The following is a 20202-nucleotide window of genomic DNA, read 5'->3' on the forward strand; positions in this document are numbered from 1 at the left end:
TTCTGTAAAGAGAAATATTGCATAGGAACACTGGAATAAGAAGTCTATGAATCAAGGCAAATTGGAAGTTGTCAAACAGGAGATGGCAAGAGTGAACATCAACATTTTAGGAATCAGTGAACTAAAATGGACTAGAATGGGTGAATCTAACTCAGATGACCATTGTATCTACTGCTGTGGGCAAGAATCCCTTAGAAGAAATGGAGTAGCCATCATAGTCAGCAAAAGAGTCCCAAATGCAGTACTTGGATGAAGTCTCAAAAATTAAAGAATCATCCCTGTTCATTTCCACAGAAGTACAGGAAGTTTTAAAAATCTTCACCAAGATGGGATAATTTAATGTTTTCTTATTTACATAATGCAAATTAAAATAAAAAATTATAAGCTTTCATGAACATGCTTATTCTTATGATTCTAATAATGGTTTCTTTGTCCTTTGTAAATATGAATGCTAGTAACAGCGACAGTAGCATCAGGATCACAAAAAGCAATGAAAATACATATCGGATGGCTATGTTCCAGTCTTTATGTTAAATTAGATATGTGTGCCAGTTTTTCCTATTCCTTGGGGATAATGCTTTAGTAACTTATAAATTTAAGTGTTCTTCTTTTAATCATTGTGCAATTGTTATGGAAAGAAAACATCATGAGACATTATTATTTGAGAACAGAAACAGTTTCCATTTCCTTAGTAGAGAGACTGTTCATCAGTTTTGAAATTTATTTTTGAGAAAACCTTTGCCATCTGTATATCTGTAATGTGATACCTTCAATCTGGTCACTGATTACTGTCCCACAAATAATCCAGATTTATAAGATCATCTTGAATTAAAAATTAGCAGATAGTAACTGACTAGTAAAGATATCTAAAGTTTTGTTACACATTAAAAGTTATTTTGAGAAACTATGAGTCTAAAACAATATGGTCAGATGACAAGTTTCAGAGAAGGAAGAGTTCTAATGACATTTAGGTACTATGTAAATTCTGTTGTTTATGATTTCTTACAGGGCTTACTGTTGCTGAATTATTGGAATTTTATTATAGATAAATGATTTTGGAATTACATGCTGTGGTTAACTTTGCAAGAAAAAGATGAACTGCTTACTGAAATCAAACAAGCAAACCAATATCAAGCTATTGTCTAATGAAGGTACCTTAATGAAGGCATGTTCAATTTGTCATTTAGCACATCAGCAGGACTATTTTAGTACTGAACAAGGCAGTTTGATGTTCAACTTCAAGATCACTGTTGACTATTTGCATAAAGTCATCAACATGTGGGTTTATCAGTGATTTTAAGCTGGTTTCATTGAAAGATAATTTTCAAAGTCATTTTCATACTGATTAAGAGTTTACTTCTTGCAAAATAGTGTAAAAGTCAGAAAGAGGAATTTAAAGATTCTTAAGATTTTTATTACACAAAGAAAATTAATTCATGTAAATACATTCAGATTACATTAGCTAATAATAAATATTGGCCTGCTTTGAATGGCAGGGATGGGAGCTGTTCTTTTTTGCTAGAAATACAGTGTTTATAAGTGCCACGTCTTCAGTGTTCTAAGCTTCCTTGCTAATGTAGTGATTGTGTCAAATTTTACATGAACTATTTTTTAGCAAGAGATTAATAGTCTCAGGCCTGGCGTGCTGCGATTCATGGGGTCGCAAAGAGTCGGACACGACTGAGCGACTGATCTGATCTGATCTGATACATACATTTAAAAAATTGCTTCAGTCAAAATAGTTGCTTTTGTTCAGTTGTGAAATCATGTCTGACTATTTGCAACCCCATGGACTAAAGCACACCAGGCTTCCTTGTTCTTTACTACTTCCCAGAGTTTGCTCAAACTCAAGTCCATTGAGTCAGTGATGCCCTGCAACCATGTCATCCTGTTTCCTCTTCTCCTTCTTCCTTCAGTCTTTCACAGCATCAGGGTCTTTTCCAATGAGGCAGCTCTTCACGTCAGATGGCTGAAGTATTGGAGCTTCAGCTTCAGCAATAGTCCTTCCAATGAATATTCAAGGTTGATTTCCTTTAGTATTGGCTGGCTTGATCTCCCTGCTGTCTAAGGGACTCTCAAGCATCTTCTCCAGCACCACAATTTGAATGTAACAATGGTATTAATAGTAATGCTTATGAATCCCTTCTGTATACATATTTATATTTTTAATTTTCATACATAAAAGTTCAAACCCAATTTATACTTTAATAGTGCCTTCCACCCCCACCCCAGTTTTCTTTTAGTTTGTCTTGACTCATCACTTAGTTTCCTAACCTGCAATACAAGACCTGACCCTGACTCTCCTTTCCTCGCTGCTCTCTGAGCACCTGAACCTTCAGAATCCCTTTTCTTGGGTTTTCTCTGAATTTCCTCATTAGTGACACTTGCCTTCTCAGTATTCCACCTCACTAACTGAAGCAAACCCTGACTGTTCCCTGGGAACAGATTTAATTTAGCAGTTAACAATTTAACATTATATTATGTGTAGTGATCTACACAGCCTGACATCCTGGTGCAGCCAGGACATTTCCTCCTCTTGGAGTTCACCTAGTCCTTTTGAAGAGCCTCATGCTACAATTGTTCTTACTCTTAGGGAATTTTCACTATAAATTATTTGGGTTCTAATATCTCTTTTTTTCTTTCCTGTATCCCTCTGCACTCACAATGTAAGTGGTTACATAGCATCAGCAATTAGATTTACCATCATTTGCTTAATCTCATATTTCAAACTTTTAGCCAATTATGTGGTCTTAGCTACTCAGCTGAATTTTTGAAAAATTTATTTATAAAAATGTATTTGTTGCTTTTTTAGATTAAATTCTTTCTTTTTCCTCTTAGCCTTGGTGAGAGAGTTCTAAACTGTCTATAAGGGTAAATAAATACACAATGTTAATTAATGAAGATTTATGCTTAATTCTAAAAACTATATAATTGGATTATCCAGAGATGCAGAGGAAGGGATTCAGTTAAAAAAATAGATAAATAAACTGCTAAAGTTAAAGGACATATATTTGGCTTATTGGGACTTGTAGAAGTGCTAAAGATGAATTTGGAGTTAGGGGGAGGAAAGAAAAAGAATCATTTCAAGGGAAGGGAGTATAGAGGAAAAAGTAGCCTAGTTGTCTTTATATTAAACTTGGATGGGGAGGGAGTTCAAATAATGGAAATGGAATTTCAGAGATTTAATTTGTATCAAAGCCTTATATTAGCAAATGATAAATGCCTGAAAGAAGTGTCCCTATGAATATTCTGAATTTTTTCACTTGCTCTGGCCTTCATGTCATTTTTAAATTGTCTGTAAGATGACTTTGATTTTTCAATTTCAAATCACGTTATTCTTTCCTGTTGCAGGTATTTTGAGTCACATTAATGATTAGTGATAAAAACATGTACTCCTTGGATGCTAATACTCTCCTTAAATGTGAAATTCTTCACAGAAACCGTCTTATTTTAAAAACACATCCAGAGATGCAAAGTATCTTGTTTTTTTTTTTTTTTCCTGTTAAACAGTGAAGTATTTTAAAGGGCTCTCTTAGTAGGCTTTCAAAATGCATTCATTTATTTGTTTGAATAAAGGAGATATGCTCAAGAGCCATTTAAAAACCTTACTTAATGTCTTTTCTAAAGCCCTAGACAAGACTGGAAACTAAATGCAAAAGACAGAAAACCTCTGAAAATACATCTTTACAAATTCAGTACTAAATTCTCCTTGGAGTTTTGGTTTTCTGTTATCGAATTATAGAACTCCCAGAAGATCCCAAAGGGTCTGATGTTCATATCAATAACTCAAATGCACAAAGCTCCAAGTTTATCATAAGGTTTTTGAAAGAAAAACTAGTTCTGACTTTAACTTTTGTGAGGGCCATTAAAACAACTGATGGCTTCACTTTGCTATCATGTGAACAATAATTTATCATTAAAATGATAATCCCTGTTGGGCAACACAATGTTTCTACTCATATCAAATATTATTTCAAAAGGAATTATGGTTCTCAATCTGCATTTCTTTAGGTTTCCCTGAACAAATAGAAAAAGAAAGCAGGAAAAAAAATGATGAAATCCTTGTAGTGCTTTTATAATGTTACTTTTCAAGATGCAGGCTGTATTCTGTCCTCTGTTTTATGTGGTATTGTGCAGAATCTTTAGCTAGAATACTAGTCTAGATCTAATGATTTCCTAAGTAGAGTGGTCATTCTGTTTCTAAGCCAATATTATAAATCTTGTGTTTAAGCCTCTGCCAGATTTATTGATATACAATTGGTCAACTGTTATAAACAAAGTTTCATTATTTTTTGTTCTTGATAGTTGTTTGCTCTTGATGTGACTTTCACAAGTAGAAAATAGAATCTAGTTACCAAAATGAAATAAGGAACTTTGTAAACATGAAAACAAACAATGAAAGAAAAGAGGACAGTGACAAAATTACAGATAGTTCTTGTTATTCTGTCAAGTGGTAGTTATATGTTATCATGTTGTGTGGCTATTGTATTAACAAACATGTAAATTCAGGGTTAGGTTCCTGCAGAACCTCTGTTTACAACACTTAGACAACTGATCAATACATGCTTTTATGTCTGTTTCTGCTTAAAAACACCTCGTTTAGTGTATATTATTAATTCATTAACACTGAAGTCAGGGCCTACAGAACTATAACTCACGCCTAAGTAGTTGTCTAACATGCATTTTTCCCATAAAGTGTATCACAGCCTTTTTGTGTTTACAAGCACTATGTCAGCCTTTCAACACCACACTTGTGGGCATTTTTAAGAAATAAAATGCCCATTAAAGCACACAAGTGTGTTAAGTGGTACTAAATAGACTGCAAAAAGAAGACTTGTTTACAGAATGAATACTGTTACAAGAACCACCTCAGCTGGAAAGTGCAGTGTAGGGAATTCACATTTTTTTGCAGCCCTGTGTCATTTCCACAGATGACTGAAAATATTGTGAACATTGATTTTGAGGTTACAAATACATTTTTGTGAGTATTCAGATTCTTAAAAACCAACTCTGAATAAGGAGAATTGACTGTATATCTCAAGTGATTTAGAAAACCATATATTTTCTCTTTTTATTTTACAAATGACCATTGAATTGGATACTTCATAGAAATATTTCTTAAGAAGATATCTATTTCACAGACCTAATGGATAACAACATGTCTAAAATATCAATCTAGAAATATTTGCAAATCCTGGAAAGATCAAAATGTCAAATGTTGCTGTTATGCTTTAATATTTTACTCTTTCACTGTCTGAGATGTATAAAATACTACATTCATAATGTCTTAGTGTTTGGGTTGCTTCTATTTTTCCCTTAGAGAGATACCACTATTTTTTTTACCCAAACCTTTTATTTTTCTATTGATATATTTTCCAATGATGTTTATTATACTTTTATGTTTAAATGATGTTATTTTTATATTTCTTGTTAATAATTTCCCTTGTTTTCCAATTTAATTATTTGCTATTTTAGTTGAATTTATTTGAGCCTGCTGGGTGAAAATTATGCCATGGTGTTGGCTGCCTGGTGATGGGAAGTAGTATAATGTTTATCAAGTACAGGACATCCTCCTTCATGTGACATAACTCTGTTCTTTTATTATAAATCTAATTTGTAAAATGTTCTTTTTCTGTTAAAACCTCCTTCAGTTCCTTTATTTTTTTCCTACAGTTGTATTTTTAAGCATGTAGTGTCTGATAATCCCGTTGTTATTATTTCTGGGTTGCTACTATGTACTTCTCCAGAATCTGAGTTCAGAAGCCTTTTAGAAATGAGTTGAGTTCCTTTGCTCATTCTGACTCCATAAGTTGGTTTTCAAGCTTTCATTTTATTTTTTGTTTTTCCAATAAAATTTAATTGAATTTAAAAGTCAACAAATACATAATGTCTCTTCCTGCATAAGATTATGACTGTTGTATGTTTTTTATATTTAGTATTATGATAGGTTGTAGATAATATTACATTTCATCTTCCTCTTTGCCTATTTTTCATGTTGGCTGTTTATAGTTCATTTGTTTCCAGCAGTTTATGATAAGTAAAAGAAAATGAAGACCAAAAATGTGTCAGAAATAAATGACCAAGAAAAACGTATTAGAAAATATTCCAATAGTATAATATATATGTATAAAGAAAGTATCACCTAGAAAGCAGTTAATCAGTGAAGCGTTATTAGAAATATAACAAGAACTTTTAACAAGCTCATGATGTAAACTTGTTTAAAAGTTTCAGGTGGCCATGCTGGAATCTAATTGTTTCATTCATTGTTTGGCTAAAATAAAAGAATAAACAGAAACAAATAGGAATACTATTGGATGAGTGCAGCTTCTACCTGATTTCAGTGACTTTTGAAGAAATGTAAAGGGGGCAATTTCAGATACTAAGAGTAAACAGCCATGGAAAATCAGAACTGAAAGAAGTCATAAATATCTTTGGAGAGTTTTCTGCTAGAATTCTGGTCAGTGAGATCTGTAGACCTGCAGCATTGCCATTATCTGGAAATTTGTTGGAAATGAAAATTCTTAGATCCACCTCATGTATGCTGAATCAAATTTCTTTAGAATAATAAGATCAAGCTGTGTTTATAGAAAAAGCCTCCCATGTATTTCTTATGCACTCCAATCTAAGAACAACTAAAGAATGAGTAATGACTCTGTGTGTGTGTGTGTGTGTGTGTGTGTGTGTGTGTCTGCATGTGCTACCCTGTGCATAGATATACAATTTAATGATATCAGTTCAGTTCAGTTCAGTCGCTCAGTTGTGTCCGACTCTTTGCGACCCCATGAATTGTAGCATGCCAGGCCTCCCTGTCCATCACCAACTCCCGGAGTTCACTCAGACTCACATCCATTGAGTCAGTGATGCCATCCAGCCATCTCATCCTCTGTCGTCCCCTTCTCCTCCTGCCCCCAATCCCTCCCAGCATCAGAGTCTTTTCCAATGAGTCAACTCTTCGCATGAGGCGGCCAAAGTACTGGAGTTTCAGCTTTAGCATCATTCCTTCCAAAGAAATCCCAGGGCTGATCTCCTTCAGAATGGACTGGTTGGATCTCCTTGCAGTCCAAGGGACTCTCAAGAGTCTTCTCCAACACCACAGTTCAAAAGCATCAATTTTTCGGTGCTCAGCCTTCTTCACAGTCCAACTCTCACATCCATACATGACCACAGGAAAAACTATAGCCTTGACTAGATGAACCTTTGTTGGCAAAGTAATGTCTCTGCTTTTCAATATGCTATCTAGGTTGGTCATAACTTTCCTTCCAAGGTATACACATCTTTAAATTTCATGGCTGCAGTCACCATCTGCAGTTATTTTGGAGCCCAAAAAAATAAAGTCTGACACTGTTTCCACTGCTTCCCCATCTATTTCCCATGAAGTGATTGGGCCAGATGTCATGATCTTCGTTTTCTGAATGTTGAGTTTTAAGCCAACTTTTTCACTCTCCTCTTTCACCTTCATCAAGAGGCTTTTGAGTTCCTCTTCACTTTCTGCCATAAGGGTAGTGTCATCTGCATATCTGAGGTTATTGATATTTCTCCTGGCAATCTTGATTCCAGCTTGTGCTTACTCCAGCCCAGCATTTCTCATGATGTACTCTGCATATAAGTTAAATAAGCAGGGTGACAATACACAGCCTTGACGTACTCCTTTTCCTATTTGGAACAAATGACAGACTGATCTCCATTAGTTTCCAAGGCAAACCATTCAATATCACAGTAATCCAAGTCTATGCCCCAACCAGTAGCACTGAAGAAGCTGAAGTTGAATGGTTCTATGAAGACCTACAAGACCTTTTAGAACTAATACCCCAAAAAAGATTTAATAATATAGTAAGTGAATATTATCAAAGATAATGACATCTACATGTCCCAAACAGTATGAAATCTGGAGTCCATCAGGTTATCAATAATTCAGTTTCCTTTCTCATAGGCAAGATGTGATGATGCTAGATACTGATTCTGGTAAAATGAAGACAGGCTTTTATGTCTCCTCGGAGGTGGATGCTAGTGTGTTGTTTAACATGTGGACAGTGAAATAACACTGCCTTAAGCAAGGAGATCCAACCAGTCCATTCTGAAGGAGATCAGCCTTGGGATTTCTTTGGAAGGAATGATGCTAAAGCTGAGACTCCAGTACTTTGGCCACCTCATGTGAAGAGTTGACTCATTGGAAAAGACTCTGATGCTGGGAGGGATTGGGGGCAGGAGGAGAAGGGGACGACAGAGGATGAGATGGCTGGATGGCATCACTGACTCGATGGATGTGAGTCTGAGTGAACTCCGGGAGTTGGTGATGGGCAGGGAGGCCTGGCGTGCTGCAATTCATGGGGTCGCAAAGAGTCGGACATGACTGAGTGATTGAACTGAAGTGAACTGAACTGAAGCTTAACTCCTGACTCTCCCACTTACTATCTGCATGACGTCAAACCAGGTACTTAATATCTCTTTGTCTTTGTTGCTGATTTGTAAAAGGAAGAAAGAATCAATGATACCTACAAGTTTGTAGCAAGGATTAAACACATTAACACTTTTAAGGTAGTGGTATTTAACATCAGGTCTGATTTGTATGGATCCATTGTTAGAAATAGTAGTGTATGTGTTCTTAAATAGAATTGCATGAATAGATTCCATACCCTCATTCCTTAAAAATATCTAAAACTTCAAATTGATTTGCATGGGAACTTATAAAATGATATTTTGTCATTTTTGTTTGGGACGTATATATTTCCTATAATCCTAGAATTCTTGTATCCTTTTGTTCAAATGGAATTTTCCAATATCCCGTCTGTCATTGGCACAGTCTCCTAATTTTGAAGCAGAACTTTTATTGTAACTAGATGGATGTACTTTTGCTAGTTTTCCCGAGTTGAACAATGTGCCTGATGCTCCATTTTCCTGACAGTTTGGTAAAATCCCTTTATGTCTTTGTATGCAGGCTCTGTGCTTTGGAGGGGGCTCTTTTACCCATTGTTTAAAGAGGAACCTACCTGTCAGTCACTGTAGCCCTTCTGTATTTTTCTGCAATTTGCACATCGATCCTTAATCTGTGTCCCCTGAAAGGCTGCTATTTTTCACTATTTCATTTGACTTGCTAAGTTTTTGGTTCCAATTAAAGAATCGTGGGTCACAGTTATAGCAGTTGAACACTGTCATCCAAAAGACCACAAATCTCACATCCATCTACTCGGCCTTATCTGCATCCCATCAATTACAGCAGTCCTAGAAGTTTCTAACAGATTTTGACATTTATGTCTTTATTGGCAATCATCTTAAGGGAGCCTGTCCTTATATTTGAAGCATGAAGGTAGTTAGAAGTTACAATCTGTGATGCTAGCATTGGGAGATTTGAATGCCCAAATCTCTCAGCTTCTTGAATGATCCCATATGCTGTATAGATGCTTTTAAAGTACCTTCAAATAGTTGAGCTAGAATTAGGTGAATCCTATAGTTAAGCTATCCGGTGAGCGCCAATGGGAGAGGAAATTGAAGGTCTTTCAGATTAAAAGTTCAAATTGTGATGATTGCACCTTTTAGCCTCCAAACTGGCTTTTACCTTGATCTCCCTAAGCCTGTTCAGTTCATCATACTGAAAAGATTATGACATTTTCTAAATCACCTGGGGGGGAGTATTCCATTTCAATTCAATGACTAAGTCATTCCCTGGGCCTGCAGTACTATCCTGCTGTGTTTAGTCCTTTAATGTGGAAGTAATTCTTATGTTTATAAAGTTTTGGGGCTTTTAAATCCCACAAGGAAACCTCACACTTTAATGTGAGATAAGCTGAAAGAAATTATTCACTGTACCTCAACTGGTCTAAAAGGAAAAGCTTATCAAAGTAGGGAAATGCTAGGCACAGCCACTTTAAACATCAGTAAAGAGACATCACTGAAAATAAAATCACATGAAATAGCCTTTTGATGTTGGGAATTTTGAATTGAGACGCCCAATCTGAATCTTCATTTTTCACAAATAATGCTTTCATATTTCAAAAGTTATATGTATTCTTTGGAATAGATTTTTAAAATATTAAAGCAATAGAAAGAAATTACCTTCAGTTGAATGCAACCATAAATTTATACATCTTTTCCAGTATTATTCTATACATGCACACATGAATTTAAGTAGTTATCTGAATTTAGCATTACTTATTAATTTTATCCATCATTATAATTTTGAAATGATTTTTAATATTTTATAGATAAATCATAATATTGAATTTCCATATTTTATTAAAATTTTTTATTATAAATCAATTATAAAGTCATGAACATCTTTGCTCATCAAGTATATCTTGGCTTATGTTATTTATTATTGCCTTAGGCTAAATTCTTTGCAATAAAATTGATGGTTAATGACATTAAACATTTAAATATACTGCCAATATTTCCTCCAAAAGATGGTACCAATTTTTGCCCTTAACTTTGACAGCAATAAGTTTTATAAACTAAAAAAAAAAAAAAAAAGGATTTTAACCAAAAAATGTGTTAAAAATTATTTCATTCCAAATTTCTTTTATTGTTTCACTGGAGAAAAAAGAATATTTTTTATTTTATTATTTTTCTCTATTTTTTGGGGGAGGAGGGTTTGTCTGTTACTTATCTTTAATATTTCTATGTCATTCTTACCAACACTGTGAAGGGGAAATCTGCTTCCAATTTTAGTAATTGGGTTCGTGTTATCTTTAGATATATCTATTAGATATATCTTTGAGAAAAAGTTTTAAAATGAGAAACTTTATTTAGCTTTTATAGACATTGTATAAGTACAACTTTTAGTAAAACATGAAATGTGTTCCCTACCATTTCTTTGCTGCTTTGTCAGAAGCTAGATAATACTTGTAAACCCTCTGTGCTCATATTTAAGTTCACACCTGTTAGAAAACTTGAGAGTTATAAGGCTAATAGCAAAGAAGAAAGTCACTATGCTTGAATTAATTTTAGCTGAAGGATGTGGGACCTTCCATTATTGTTTGTTGTTGTGTCATAAAAGCAGTTAATCAAAATGCTGATATTTTGAAATATCCTTTTCTTGATAATGTTTCTGTGATGTGTTGCTGCTGCTGCTAAGTCACTTCAGTCATGTCCGACTCTGTGTGATCCCATAGACGTCAGCCCACCAGGCTCCCCCATCCCTGGGATTCTCCAGGCAAGAACACTGGAGTGGGTTGCCATTTCCTTCTCACAATGCATGAAAGTGAAAAAGTGAAAGTGAAGTGGCTCAGTCGTGTCCGACTCTTAGCGACCCCATGGACTGCAGCCCACCAGGCTCTTCCATCCATGGGATTTTCCAGGCAAGAGTACTGGAGTGGGGTGCCACTGCCTTTTCTAGGCCAGTTTTTAAACTCCCTTCCTATGAGAGACTTCCCTGGTGGCTGAGACGGTAAAGCGTTTGTCTAAAATGCAGGATCGGGAAGATCTCCTGGAAAAGGAAATGGTAACACACTCCAGGATTCTTGCCTGGAAAATCCCATGGACAGAGGAGCCTGGTAGGCTACAGTCTATGGGGTCGCAAAGAGTCAGACATGACTAAGCGACTTCACTTTCTTTCCTTATGAGAACTGTCTGTAAGTGTTGTTTCTGGGCTTTGTCTTACTTTACTATGCAAAGCAAATCATGAATCTGCAGAAGTAAAATATTTGAATAGTCATCTTCATCTGTTGAGGAAACAGATATTTCTGTCTACTATGTAGCACCCAGTTCTTAGTTTTTAACTTCACAGATGTTTCACTGTGTTAATTTGATCTGATCCTCTAATTAATTATTGTTCATGACTGCATAATATCCACCAGTTTATATGTTCCATTATTTTTTATCCAAGTTTATAATCAACATATCTTTTTACTATTATAAAGAGGTCACAGTAAATACAATATCTTCATATATGTAAATGTATGTGTTATTTATAGCATTATGGGATTGACTGATATATAATGTATGCAAATACACCTAATTGTAATAGAGGTTATCAAGTTGCTTTCACAAAATTATGTAATGATTCATATTTCTGACATGGTATGTAAACATAGACTTTTTTATTTTTCAGATCCCTGGCACAAATAAATTGTTGTCTATTACATGTTTGCCAGTCTGATGAGTATAAAGTGATATCCTGGTTTTACTTTAATTTGCATTTCTCTGATTACTAAAAATGTTAAACATTTTTGTACATGTTATTTTGTTCATTTGGGTTCTGTTCTGGGACCTATCCATTTATATATGTTTTATCTATTTGCTATGAGATTTGTGTTTTTCTTAATGATTTGTAAATCTCCTTTTTATAGCCATCACAAATCTGTTCTTTTCATCATAATATTTACTAATATTTCTGTTTGATTTATGTTTAAACTTTTTTTTTCAAAGGCTTAGCTAGGGGTGTGTTCACTGTTTTTCAAGTAGATCAGATTGTTTTGGTCTCATTTTTGTCTAATATTTACTTTATTACTATTGAAACTCTTAATTCAACTTTTTAAATATTAAATATTTTAGTTCAGACTTATCGCTGTAAGTTTTATCTTTCCTGATTTTCTTCTACTAACTCTAAATAAAGTTCCCAAAGGCAGATTATCTTTATATCTATGAAATTGAAAGATTTATAAAAAAAAAAGTTTGTTCTTTGTTTTCTTTTAGATATAATTTTAATTACTACTTTGTACTGTTTGAAACAATTTCTAGTCTAGTATATTCTTTTATTTTTTTAAGGAAACAAAAACATAATTCTAACATATTGCATTCTTGTAACATAATCTTTTATAATAGTGGCTCAACTTTAGTACTATCAGTGAAAATAGTCAATAAAAATATAATAAAAAGAATAGAAAGGAATTTTATTTGAGCCAAATGAGGACTAGCCTGGAAGCCCACTTCTCAGGTTACTCTTAAGAAATGGCTCACTTATTGAAAAAGAGAAAAGAGACAAAGCTCCTTTTTTTCAGAATATTGAGAAATGTCCCCTGAACAAAAGATTAACTAGTTAGGTTAAGAATACAATCATTAATAAAATTAATAAAAATAATTAGTAGCTTTTTCAGAAAACAGAGGAGATCTGCTGCTCAGAAAGAAAGCAGAATATTGTAATACTTATTGCCCTTCAATCCTGTAGTCACCAACCTGGGTTTAAAGCTGGGTTTAAAGAAACAAATAAGTAACATAGCTCTTGTTATTTTTATTTTAATCAGAACATATTCCCAGTATACAAAGAAATTCTAATTTCTAACTCAAAAGATAGCATTTTTTTTGAAGTGTATGGCAAAACCAATACAATATTGTAAAGTCACTAACCTCCAATTAAAATAAATAAATTTATATTAAAAAAAAAGTGCTGGATTGTCACATAGAAACTGCTCTTGGTAGGGGCACATTATATCTTGAAGCAACGGTGTGTTTCCATTATACACAGGAATATATGCCAATCAAAAGGAAAAAAATAACTCACTAAATAAAGCAAAATAAATAAATAAAATAAGCACACAAACAAGCAAACAAATAAATCCTAAATCTAAAACAACACTCTAATAGCTAGGCATTCCAGGAAATGCAGATTTTTAAGTTAACCACTATTTTAGCTGTCAACAGAACTGTGTGATGTGAGTAGGACACTGTATTTGGCTTACAGAAATTAATGCATGCTATTTACATGTAATTTAGCCTTTATTTATATCTGAGAGTAGGACATAAACAGTTCCCAAATAGTGTGTGTATGCATATTGTATGTGTTTAGATAGAAGCTAAATAAAACAGAGGAAAAGTAGTATGCTAAAAATGTTTTGCTGTAAAAATTATTATGCTCACTGTCCAATAAATATAATAGAAACTATTTAATTACATGGAGGAAAAACCTGAAATTTTCCCTTATTAAAAAAAAGAAACACTAAAGTGTTTGAAATGAGAATAGATTTCTCTGTGAAAAATGTATCTTACTCAGGAATAATAGAAATTCAATTGAATAAAAAAATTCAATTATAAAAGACAAATTGAGTTAAAAGTATTGATGAGCCCTCATTACATAAGATCAAATAAATTTTTTTTATTTATTTCAAGGATAAAAAATATGTCTGAGTTATTCAAGTTGAAAAATAAAATTATGCTGTGGGGAAAATTTGCTTATCTTTGTAGATTTGAATAGAAGATAAAAATGAATCATTAAAAATTATGTAAGATATTCAACTTTAAGAAGGAATAGAGATTTGAATGATTTACAGTATTTTAATTTTGTTTTCAGATGGAAGATGGTGGTATATGTACATAAGATTAACAGAATTTTTTGCCAACTGAACTAAACTCATTTTTTTATGTGCAGTAACAATGTAACTCTGCAATATGTCCGGTCAGTTCACAGCTTTTGAACTCCTGTTATATTTGCCAAAGAAACAGTTTTCTCACATCCATTTACTAATTAAGTAAGCCATTTGTTTTGCCAAAGATATCCAGTGTCTGTAACATCATTTGGCTTAGTTAAGACTTTGTTGAGACTGCTGGTAATGATCCAAGAAAAAGATTAAACTGATAATATAATTCTGTCTAAAGTTGTGGACATTTGAATAAACACTCACCATACTTGATATTTATATAACTGATTAGGTAAATGTAATATCCCCTAAGGTAAAAATAAAGCTAACAAATGCCTAAAATGCACATACACGCATCAGTAGTACCATGTTGGGGGAAACAATAAACACAATATTATTATGGGATTTTGTGTCAGGAAGACAAATTTGAAACTGATTATGTTTTAGGCATTTTGCTTTAATAGCCATGAGCCTTAGATCCATCATGCATGAAATGAATATAATACAGACCACCCACAATAGTACTGTAAATATTAAATTAGATAATGAAATAAGAGAACAGCATGGTGCCTGGCTTGTCAAAAATTGCAGTTGTGTTAATGATTATATGAGGATAATTTTCTTTGGAGGATAACTGTAATTTTTCCTTGAAAAATACTTTAATATTTGAGCACACAGCTCCTGAAACATGATTCCAGATATATATGCTTTAAGATTGTGTTACAAAATCCCTGATGAAGTATTCTGGAACCTATACAATTAATCTCCCCAAATACATTTAATAATAAGGGATCATTATTAAAAGTTTAAATGCAAAATCAGAATAGATGTACATATGTGTAGTGGAATATTTATGTAAAATCATCTGAAAAGGCAAACTATTAAAACTTGACTGAGATAATTAATGAATTTAAGGGGTTGTTGATTTTTCTGAGTTGTTTTTCAGTCACTAAGTTGCATCCTGACTCTGAGACCCCATGGATTGTATGTAGCACATGAGGCTCCCCTGTCCTTCACTGTCTCCTGGAGTTTCCTTAAATTCATGTCCACTGAGTTAATGATGCTATCTAACCATCTCATCCTCTGTCACCCTCTTCTTTTGTCTTTAATCTTTCCCAGAATCAGGGTCTTTTCCAATGAGTAGGCTCTTTGCATCAGGTGGTCAAAGTATTGGAGCTTTTGTAAGGCACATGCATAATTACTTTGAGAGCAGAGAAGAGACAAATGACTATATCCATACTGCAAAGGCCCTTTATTGTTATTATTTTGCTGAGTTTTTTGATGAGTGTGAGTATGTATCTGGGGGAACATGTGGGAAAAGCAGACATAGAATTTGGAGCTGCCAAGGTCGTTCTAGAAAGAATAGAGGAAGGAAGTTAGAAGATAAAGCAGAACTGAGACTTTGGAGATGTCAGAAGGTCACAAAGTCTTCCACATGTCCCTTTGGTTACCTTACAAATCTTCAAAATTTTTGCTAAATTTCTAAAAATCTTGGATTAAGGATAGTGTTTGCCAGCCATTCAAGGGAATGGATTTGAACATCTGGGCCATTTATGGTACTATATGGCCAAACTCGGCGGGAAAAAGGCAGAAGAAAAATCAACCTTTAGTTATGTGAAAAAGTCTCAGGGACTGGTGGATTTCAAATTTCACAGCCGTTGAAAGAAGCAGGGATTGAAGTTTCTCCAAGGGACAAAGGGGACCTAATTATGTATCTAGGTTGGAATATAAAAAGTAAGACATTTTATTATTTGTTTCTTCTTTAAACTAGAGCAGATAATATAGTTATAATAGATTTTCACATCAAGTGGCTAAAGTCTTGGAGTTTCAGCTTCAACATCAGTCCTTCCAATGAACACCCAGGGCTGATCTCCTTTAAGATGGACTGGTTGAATCCCCTTGCAGTCCAAGGGACTCTCAAGAGTCTTCTCCAACACCCACAGTTCAAAAGAATCAATTCTTCAGTGCTCAGCTTTCTTTATAGTCTAACTCTCATATCCATGCATGACTACTGGAAAAAGCATAGCCTAGACTAGACAGAACTTTGTTGACAAAGTAATGTCTTTGCTTTTTATTTTTATTTATTTTTAATTTTTTTTAAATTTTATTTTATTTTTAAACTTTACATAATTGTATTTGTTTTGCCAAATATCAAAATGAATCCATCACAGTTATACATGTGCTCCCCATCCTGAACCCTCCTCCCTCCTCCCTCCCCATACCATCCCTCTGGGTCGTCCCCGTGCACTAGCCCCAAGCATCCAGTATCGTGCATTGAACCTGGACTGGTTTCTCGTTTCATACACGATATTTTACATGTTTCAATGCCATTCTCCCAAATCTTCCCACCCTCTCCCTCTCCCACAGAGTCCATAAGATTGAAACTGGAGCCTATTATACAGAGTGAAGTAAGCCAGAAGGAAAAACACCAATACAGTATACTAACGCATATATATGGAATTTAGAAAGATGATAACAATAACCCTGTGTACGAGACAGCAGAAGAGACACTGATGTATGGAACAATCTTATGTCTTTGCTTTTTAATATGCTGTCTAGGTTGGTCATAACTTTCCTCCCAAGGAGTAAGTGTCTTTTAATTTCATGGCTGCGATCACCATCTGCAGTGACTTTGGAGCCCCCCAAAATAAAGCCAGCCACTGTTTCCACTGTTTCCTCATCTATTTGCTATGAAGTGATGGGACCAGATGCTATGATCTTAGTTTTCTGAATGTTAAGCTTTAAGCCAACTTTTCCACTTTCCTCTTTCACTTTCATCAAGAGGCTCTTTAGTTCTTCTTCACTTTCTACCATATGGGTGGTGTCATCTGCATATCTGAGGTTATTGATATTTCTCCTGGCAATCTTGATTCTAGCTTGTGCTTCTTCCAGCCCAGTGTTTCTCATGATGTACTCTGTGTATAAGTTAAATAAACAGAGTGACGATATACAGCCTTGACGTACTCCTTTTCTTATTTGGAACCAGTCTGTTGTTCCATGTCCAGTTCTAATTCTTGCTTCCTGACCTGCATATAGGTTTCTCAGGCGGCAGGTCAGGTGGTCTGGTATTCCCATCTCTTTCAGAATTTCCACTGTTTATTGTGATCCACACAGTCAAAGGCTTTGGCATAGTAAATAAAGCAGAAATAGATGTTTTTCTGGAATTGTCTTGCTTTTTTGATGATCCAGTGGATGTTGGCAATTTGATCTCTGATTAACACAGACATTATTTTTAGCTTTCTGTGAGCACTTGTGCATATTCTATATGCTTTTTTTTTGGTGGCTCACTTTCTATCATTTATAGTTCCATTGTAGATCACCAGGTTGATGGTGATCAGTTCTCAGCTGAAGACCAGTGGAATCTTCTGTAGCTCCTCTCAGCATCATCTGTCTGCATCACCCTCCTCTTAGTGCAGTGTTCTCCTATCCTGTCATCTCTCCTGAAAATTGTAGCAGCTTGGCCAATCTGAATCTTCAGCATTTCTCTCTTCAATTCATGGAGACTAACAGAATCTATTTGGGTTTTCCATCTTTGATCTTACCCTACAGAATTTCTCCATATAGTAAGTTGAAACACTGGTAGACCCTGACTTACTTTTTGATCTTTTCTCAGGGATCACTGCCATGTACTTCCTGTATCCCAGTATGTGAAAAACATGTCCACCAGCCAACAATGTTCTACCTTGATCAATAGCAGAAAAAGTTCCATGGACTTTCAATTCAATGACACTTGCAGTCTCTATCTTATGGAAGAGTGTGATTTTATATATAATAAGTATTAAAGTCAGAATTCAGGATTCATAATAATGAGATGTTTTGGGATATAGACATAATGACATTCATCAAATGTTAGTTATTTTCTGATTGTTTTATACATAGAAGAATAAATATACAATGAAAATTCTGTAATTAATAAACATACTTTTTCTGCACATACTACATATTTATAAGATTTCTTTAGATATTTCAACCCACTCCAGTGTTCTTGCCTGGAGAATCCCAGGGATGGCAGAGCCTGGTGGGCTGCTGTCTATGGGGTCGCACAGAGTCTGACACTACTGAAGCAACTTAGTAGCAGCAGAAGCTTTAGATATTTAAAAAATTCTGGTTTATTTATGGCTTAGGTAAGAATATTAATGGATTATACTTGTTAATGCTAGATAAAGGAAATAGCATGTGATAATGCAGGCCCTATAGAAGTTGAAGAAAACTAATCATGAATGCATTATTTTAATTGTTAATACCCATGTAAAAGAGTTTAAGTAGATTAATTGAAAAGAAAACCACCTAATTAAAGTTGAAGAGTAGGCAACTTAATTTGTAATTTAATTTCAGTTTTCATTTTCTGCTAAAAGATTTGAAATATCAGCTGAAAAGACTATCACATAGTAATCATGTTTTTGTGTATATATATTTTATGTATATGACTCTGTGCAACCCCATAGATGGCAGCCCACCAGGCTCCCCATCTCTGGGATTCTTCAGGCAAGAACACTGGAGTGGGTTGCCACTTCCTTCTCCATATATATGCGTTAGTATACTGTATTGGTGTTTTCCTTTCTGGCTTACTTCACTCTGTATAATAGGCTCCAGTTTCATCCACCTCATTAGAACTGATTCAAATGTATTCTTTTTAGTGGCTGAGTAATACTCCATTGAGTATATGTACCACTGCTTTCTTATCCATTCATCTGCTGATGGACATCTAGGTTGCTTCCATGTCCTGGCTATTATAAACAGTGCTGCGATGAACATTGGGGTACACGTGTCTCTTTCCCTTCTGGTTTCCTCAGTGTGTATGCCCAGCAGTGGGATTGCTGGATCATAAGGCAGTTCTATTTCCAGTTTTTTAAGGACTCTCCACACTGTTCTCCATAGTGGCTGTACTAGTTTGCATTCCCACCAACAGTGTAAGAGAGTTCCCTTTTCTCCACACCCTCTCCAGCATTTATTGCTTGTAGACTTTTGGATCGCAGCCATTCTGACTGGCATGAAATGGTACCTCATAGTGGTTTTGAGAAAGAAGAATGGAACTGGAAGAACCAACCTGCCTGACTTCAGGCTCTACTACAAAGCCACAGTCATCAAGAGAGTATGGTACTGGCACAAAGACAGAAATGTAGATCAATGAAACAAAATAGAAAGCCCAGAGATAAATCCATGCACCTATGGACACCTTATCTTTGACAAAGGAGGCAAGAATACACAATGGATTAAAGACAATCTCTTTAACAAGTGGTGCTGGGAAAACTGGTCAACCACTTGTAAAAGAATGAAACTAGACCACTTTCTAACACCATACACAAAAATAAACTCAAAATGGATTAAAGATCTAAATGTAAGACCAGAAACTATAAAACTCCTAGAGGAGAACATAGGCAAAACACTCTCCGACATACATCACAGCAGGATCCTCTATGACCCACCTTCCAGAATATTGGAAATAAAAGCAAAAATAAACAAATGGGACCTAATTAAACTTAAAAGCTTCTGCACAACAAAGGAAACTATAAGCAAGGTGAAAAGACAGCCTTCAGAATGGGAGAAAATAATAGCAAATGAAGCAACTGACAAACAACTATCTCAAAAATATACAAGCAACTTCTACAGCTCAATTCCAGAAAAATAAATGACCCAATCAAAAAGTGGGCCAAGGAGCTAAACAGACATTTCTCCAAAGAAGACATACAGATGGCTGACAAACACATGAAAAGATGCTCAACATCACTCATTATCAGAGAAATGCAAATTAATATCCTCTTGATTCTGTGTAATACGCTGTGCATTTTGGTCCTTCCAAGATATATTTGAAAAGCTCACACCTTAGAGAAGATCTTTCAGGCGTAATTCATCTTGAGTCATTTGACTCATATTCAGACACTCTCCTACTCAATTTTTCTAGGTAGCGTTTTTTGTT

At 34.7% G+C, this 20202-nt stretch overlaps 1 long non-coding RNA gene across 1 annotated transcript in view; it reads left to right on the top strand.

Moving 5' to 3' along the window:
• The window catches only part of LOC147370835 (uncharacterized), a 133044-nt gene that overhangs the window by 45946 nt on the left and 66896 nt on the right, over positions 1-20202 (top strand). The gene's annotated exons all lie outside the window — the stretch shown is intronic.

Source organism: Bos grunniens, chromosome 6 (genome assembly GCF_055505025.1).
Source record: "Bos grunniens cultivar Pamir isolate PY7600 chromosome 6, Bosgru_T2T1.0, whole genome shotgun sequence".
In the NCBI taxonomy this organism is placed as follows: domain Eukaryota; kingdom Metazoa; phylum Chordata; class Mammalia; order Artiodactyla; family Bovidae; genus Bos; species Bos grunniens.